The sequence below is a fragment of the Oryctolagus cuniculus genome, chromosome 14 (assembly GCF_051225735.1).
Source record: "Oryctolagus cuniculus isolate XC-2025 breed Fujian yellow rabbit chromosome 14, ASM5122573v1, whole genome shotgun sequence".
NCBI classification, from domain to species: domain Eukaryota; kingdom Metazoa; phylum Chordata; class Mammalia; order Lagomorpha; family Leporidae; genus Oryctolagus; species Oryctolagus cuniculus.
Genome location: NC_142880.1, coordinates 2,513,946 through 2,520,885, shown reverse-complemented (window position 1 = coordinate 2,520,885; position 6,940 = coordinate 2,513,946).

Here is a 6,940-nt window from a genome sequence, read left to right as displayed (position 1 = left end):
AACACCTCCCAGTCCAAATATATTTTAAGTATTGTACATCGTATCGGTAAGGAAAAAAGAGATTCAGGTTTTCTCAGCTGTTCTGCTAGTAACCCAGACGGCCCTGCCCAGGTTACCATTAACACCTAATTAAGTGTATTTCTTCCTGGGAGAAACTCGACATAATTATAAACTGGCAGAATCCGCAAGTCAAGCTGGGGAATTACCTTCTTACCTGAAAGACACATCTTTCTTTACACCAAAGGTGGTGGGGACATTCAGCCTACCAGACAGACCGGCCGGGGTCCCACACCAGAGCGGGGTCTGAGTCCTGGCTCCAGCTTCCTGTCACCTCCCTGCAACACCCGGTTGTGTGTCCAGCTCCCGGCTCAGCCCTAGCTGCTGCAGGCATTTGGGAAGGAAATGTCTCAAAACAAGGTTTGGAGGGCACATCATGGTGCAGCACCCGTGACACCTGTGCCCACATGGGAACACCGGTTCAAGGTCCAGCTGCTCAGCTTCCAGTCCCGACCCGGCTCCCTGCTATGGCCTGGGACTTCAGTGGAAGATGGTCCAAGTGCTTGGGCCCCTGCCACCCACTTGGGAGGCCCAGATAGAGTTCCAGGCTCCTGGCTTTGGTCTGGCCCATCTCTGCCGTGGTGGCCATTTGGGGAGCAAACCAGCAGATGGTGATCTCTTTGCTTCTCTCCTTCTCTTACTCTGCCTGTCAAATATTTTTTTTTTCAAAAAGTGGGGAGAAAAGGGGCCAGCACTGTGGCAGAAAAGGTAAAGCTACCACCGGCATCCCATATGGGCGCCGGTTCGAGTCCCGGCTACTCCACTTCTAATTCAGCTCTCTGCTGTGGCCTGGGGGAAAGCAGCAGCAGATGGCCTGGGTCCTGGGGCCCCTGCACCTGCGTAGGAGACCTAGAAGAGGCTCCTGGCTCCTGGCTTTGGATCAGCACAGCTCTGGCCATTGTGGCCAACTAGAGAGTGAACCAGCGATGGAAGGCCTGCCTCTCTCTCTCTCTCTCTCTCTCTCTCTCTCTCTCTGCCACACCGATTTTCAAATAAATAAATCTTAAAAAAAGTGGGGAGAGAGGAGAAGCCCATGAGGCAGGTGTACGGCCACTCCACACCCACGTTTCCTGTGGTCCCAGCCACCCAAGGCCTCACACACAACAGGCCTAATCCTAATTCAGGAGCTCGAAGATGACGCGAAGTAGCCCGGTCTGTGAACGCAGTCAGCTCTGCAGGTCCCGCGAGGCACTTCCTGTCTAACGGAAGGAGCAACCCCGGCCGAGGGCCTGGGGCAGCTGAACCATTTACACCTGGTTTCTCAACACTCCACACCTGCCAGGTTTCCCAAAAGAAACCAATGCGGAAAACTGCCGAAGCCCTACGAATCACTACAGAAAATGTGTTCTGAACAAATCATGATCCGAGTGATCCGAGGTTAGAGAAACGTAGCTGCTGTCTCACTTGTGATGTGGCGACGCGGAGGAAGGGAACCCTCCCGCGTGCTCCCCAAGCCCTGCCTGCCTCAGCGTCCCGGCTCTGATCCGCCTGGAACACACAGCGCTTACTCCGGGGCGCCCGAGCGTTGCGTGACGCAGCCCAGCACCCGCAGCCTTACTGCCCTGCAAATGGCTTTACGGGGGTCGCGCTCCTGTGTTAGGTTTCAGATAAGGTTTCAGATAATTTGATGCCTCCTTCAGCTCTCCGAGGACAAGGGCGGAGAGGCCTGCGTCCGCTGCTCCTCAGAGTATCAGGACCCACAATCGTCTTGACTTCCGGCCCTCGGCAGCAGCCCCGTGGCGTGCTGGGGCCCGTGCACCGCCGCCTTCCCGCTGCCGTCTCCCTCGCACTCTGCACCCAGCACCCTCAACACTTGTGCAGGGCGAGTCTTCAGGGACCTGACTTGGCTCAGGTACACAGCATACGGATAAGCGCACCGACAGGAGAAAGCAGCCAAACCGAAACCACAGGCAAAGCCAAGACTTCGCAGATCCTTGTCTTTCCAGGCAGGCCGCAGGTAGCTGTGTCCGGGGAACAGCAGAGTAATCCGTTCACGAGAGCAGAACGCCTGGGTGACGGCTCTGAGGGTGGAGACAACAGTGGGACACGGGACGCAGGGCCCGGAGACCGGCCAAGGCCAGGGTGACTGCCAGAGCCGCCGTGCGCAGGGTGGCAAGCGGTGCAGTCACAGAGGGGAGGGCCGGGGCGGGGAGGGCAGCCTGGGCCGTGCAGCTGGCAGTCCAGGGCTGGGGACGGGAGTGTGCCAGTGCACACGCAGCCGTGATTTCTAACTTCAGCAGGTGCGTGACGGGGAGGCGCCGATGGTTTCAGCTTCTTACCACACGGGATCTCCCTTCCAGAGGAAGCAGCTGTTAGGCCCACGTAAGCGCACAGTCAGCCTAGTAAGGATTCGTCTGCACCTCGAGTTCGCGCCCAAGGCGGCGGGTACTCACCGTCAGGGTAGGGCGCAGCCTCTGGTCTGGAGACCCCGGCCACGCTCTCGCTCTTCCTCGGCTGTCGGCCTAGTGTTCGCCGTTCCTGAGGGATGGACAGGGATGACTGGAAATGTGGCAGGACAGAGGGAACACGGAACAGCGGAGAGAGGGCCACTGCGTGGCCGCGGCAGGCGGGGACCTGGCTGGCCCAGCACCCCCCACCCCCGACAGGGACTGGTCACAGGAATGGCATCGTGGGGCTCACATCAGGGCTGAGTGACGTACGGGAAGCATTTAGTGTGGCCTCCAGTGTGCATCAAGTCCTCAATAAGTCACAGTTACTATGAGGAGACTGAAAGACAATCACTTAGGAGCTGCTGTTAGCACTGCACTTTGTGTCAGAACCCAATTCAGAACCGACCTACTTCCCCGAGAGCCCAGAGGGCTGGCTCCCTGCGGCCACCGCGTGCTCCCTCGGCCCTCCAGTGGACGCCCGCTTCGTGGAGGCAGGAGACACAGCAAAACCAAAAGAAACCCATCGCACCGGGCAGGGCCCAGCAACGGGCAGCCCAGGTCCTCAGCAGCACACCCCCGATCGTTTGTGGAAACTCACTGGTCTGGAAGACTTCGAGCAGGAGAGCCTGTGTGAGCTGCGGGCGGAGGCGGCGGCGGCAGCAGCTCCCCCCCAGGCCGCCTGGACACACGCACACCCAGCAGAAGCCGGGGCCGGAGCTCAGAACAGCACAGGCCTTGGGGAACGGGCTGTAAGAACAGCACTGGGCGATCAGAACCTACAGGAGTGGCACGACTTGGATGCACACAGCCAGAGCGATGGCTGGCGGCTGGAGAACACATTCAGAAAGGGGCAAAGAAGCCCCGCATGCACTTGGAGGCAGCGGAGAAAAGATAACCGACCGCTCTGTTGGCTGAGCTGCCCAGTCGGCCCTGGGAGGAAAACGGGAGAGAGCGTCAAGCCTAGCAGGAGGAGGCACAGAGCTGCCCGGCGCCCCCGGTGCCCCGGCATCCGTCCTCCCTGCCCGACTGCAGGTTGGCCGCCGCGGTGCTGCTTCTCCACGCACAGTATGGCGCCCAGCGCCCCCACATCTGGGGCAGTGTCATTGAGGACACAGTCACCTCCAGGACAAAACGCGGAGGCCGCCGCTGGGCCGGCAGACAGCACAGGATCGGGCTGTGACAGCGTGCAAACAGCCCGCGAGGGGAGGGGGGCTCAGCCCTGCTCCGTCTCAGGAAGAGGAATTCTTCCTAGGAAAATTAATGCAAGTGCATACGCCAGGTGTTAACAGAAAGGACTTGTGAGTGTGAAAATTAATGCAAGTGCATACGCCAGGCTTTAGCAGAAAGTACTCATGGGTACAAAAATCAATCAAGTGTATACAGCAGGCTTTAACAGAAGTTACTCATGCCTGTAAAAATGAATATAAGTGTGTACGTCAGGCTTCAACAGAAATTACGGGTGTAAAGATGATCAGCAATTTTAGTTGTCTTCTTTGGCTTTTTAGTATTTTCTACAATTTATACTGGAATGTGCACTGACTTTATAAATTAAAAGATTTTTCAAAACTAAACTATCATGCCATTACCATAAAATGCCAAGACAGGGAAAATATTATCTTAAAAACTTATATTGCTTATATCCCTTAAGTCTATAAATAATACACTGCATAGAAAAGTAGGAGAAAAAAAAAAAACATAAGACTGCCCTAGGTGACAGAATGAAGGATTTTTAAAATTCTCCCGTCTACCACGTCGCGCGTCTTTCAGTTATCTACGGGAGGTATGCACCACTCTCACACTCAAAAACGAAAACCTGCAGGCCGTCCACGCCCAGGGGGCGCCATCTCCGCAGAAGGACACCGGATGCTGTCGGACCCCGGGCGCCAGGTGAAGGACTCTGAGTCTGCTCTTCCCCCTCACCAGCCCCCAACACCTGCAACAGAACACTGCAAACCGTTAACATTAGCAGCTGCTGCACCCGGAAAATCATGTGCCCACAAAATACAAAAGACAAGGAACCGTGGTATTACAGCTAAGGAAGTCCTGAAACAACCCAAGAATTCACGGGCAGTTCTTGCCTGGTGTGGCTGTATAAAGTCCACCTGCTTCGGTGCGGAGACGTCATCTTGCACAGTAGATGGAAAGCTCCCAGGAGAAGGGCGCCACTCCTGTCCCTGCTCCAGGTGAGAGTGAGCGGGCTGCAGCGTAGCCTGGCCATCGCGCCCAGGCCGGACAGCTGGGGGCTGCAAAGTCAACCTGGATTTGGATGAACACGAGACACAGCGCTCACGGCGCTCCCGAAGGCCACTCCCGTGTTCTGCCATCTGAAAGCACGAACGGTGCTCGTGAACACTCTGTAGCCGGAAGGTTCTGTCTTACTCAACCCAAACAGCTAAATGTGAACACAAAAGCCACAGGGGGGCTGGGAAGCAACATCTTCCCACTTCAGCATCTTCCGGTCCGAGTCACCTGCCTGTGCGCAATGGACCAGCAGCAACGGCTACCTGACGGAGTTTCCACAGACCCTGCTCGAGTGCTGCACACACGGTGACCAAGCACTGCAATCAAGTTTAAGGATACCCACGCCAGGGTGGGCACGTGGTCTCGGGGTCTGGGTTCAAGTCCCGGCGCCACTCCTGACTCCAGCTTCCTGGTGGGTGTGTGCCTGAGAGGCAGCTGGTGACAGCTCAAGGAGCTGGGTCCCTGCCCCCACGTGGGAGCCCGGCATGCAGCTCCCAGCTCCACCGGGCCCAGCTCCAGCTGCTGCAGGCATCTGAGGGCTGAGCCAGCTGACGGGAGAGCTTTCTTGCGTCTTCATTTTCTAATTAATATTTTAAAATAAAAAATTAAAAACTCACCAATGCAGTCAGCATGCTCTTTTATAAAATGTACTCTAAAATTCCAGTGCAAATATTTCACATCTCATAATACTTAACCACAGGGATACATTTTTTTTAATTCTTCAAAAAATTTTTTAAGATTTGTTTATTTGAAAGAGTTACAGAGAGGCAGAGAGAGAGAGGGAGGGAGGGAGAGAGAGAGAAAGTGAGAGAGGTCAGGCCGGCGCCGCGGCTCACTAGGCTAATCCTCCGCCTAGCGGCGCCGGCACACCGGGTTCTAGTCCCGGTCGGGGCGCCGGATTCTGTCCCGGTTGCCCCTCTTCCAGGCCAGCCCTCTGCTGTGGCCAGGGAGTGCAGTGGAGGATGGCCCAGGTGCTTGGGCCCTGCACCCCATGGGAGACCAGGATAAGCACCTGGCTCCTGGCTCCTGCCATCGGATCAGCGCGGTGCGCCGGCCGCAGCGCGCCGGCCGCGGCGGCCATTGGAGGGTGAACCAACGGCAAAAGGAAGACCTTTCTCTCTGTCTCTCTCTCACTGTCCACTCTGCCTGTCAAAAAAAAAAAAAAAAAGAAAGTGAGAGAGGTCTTCCATCTGCTGGTTCACTCCGCAAATGACTGCAACGGCCGGAGCTAGGCCAGACCAAAGCCAGGAGCCAAGAGCTTCTTCCGGGTCTCCCATGTGGGTGCAGGGACCCAAGCACTTGGGTCATCTTCCACTGCTTTCCCAGGCCATAGCACAAAGCAGGATTGGAAGTGGAGCAGCCAAGAACCGGTGCCCATATGGGATGCCGGCGCTGCAGGCGGTGGCTTTACCCACTACTTCACAGTACTGGCCCGGGGATACAACTTTTTAGTTTAATTAAAAACTATCCAAGGGCAGGTAGTATAGCAGGTTAAACAGCTATATGCAGTGCCCGCATCCCATACGTGCACTGGCTTGGGTCTCGGCTGCTCCACTTCTGATCCAGGTCCTGCTAATGAGCCCAGGAGAGCACTGGAGGGTGGCCCAAGTGCTTGGGCCCCTGCACCTGCGCGGGAGACCTGAAGGAAGCACCTGGCTCCTGCTTTTGGCCCAGCCCAGCCCTGTGGCCATTAGGGGAGTGAACCAGTGGGTGGAAGATCTCTAATTCTTCCAAATAAATAAATAAAATATTTTTTTAAAAATCCCAAACAACCTTAATGTTTTGAAATACATTATTCTACAGTACTCTAAATAAATGTATACTGTGGTACTTGAAAATTTACCAAAGTAAGCTGTTCTCTATTTTAAGCCACTCTCTATGATTCTTAAATTAACCACTATAATTTCACCCCTATTGGACTTCACCACATGAATCAACAAATTCCTCTAAACATTTTTCTTAAGAAAAAAAATGAAAGGAGATACACTGAGAAGGTGTTATGACAGTTTTAAGCTATACATATCATAAAAATGCCCAAAATATAACAAACTCTGCATATAGAAAGCCATGCTAAACCCAGCTTTTACCAATGAAGATGCAGAATGAGGAGCTAACACTAGCATTTTCAGAAAATACATGATGGGTATAGAAGGCATTAGGCTATGACAAACAACTTCGACAAACGAGCAGAAACCCAGCCGTATAAATCCTCAAGAAGCAGATTATATATTGTCACAACACGAAACACAGGT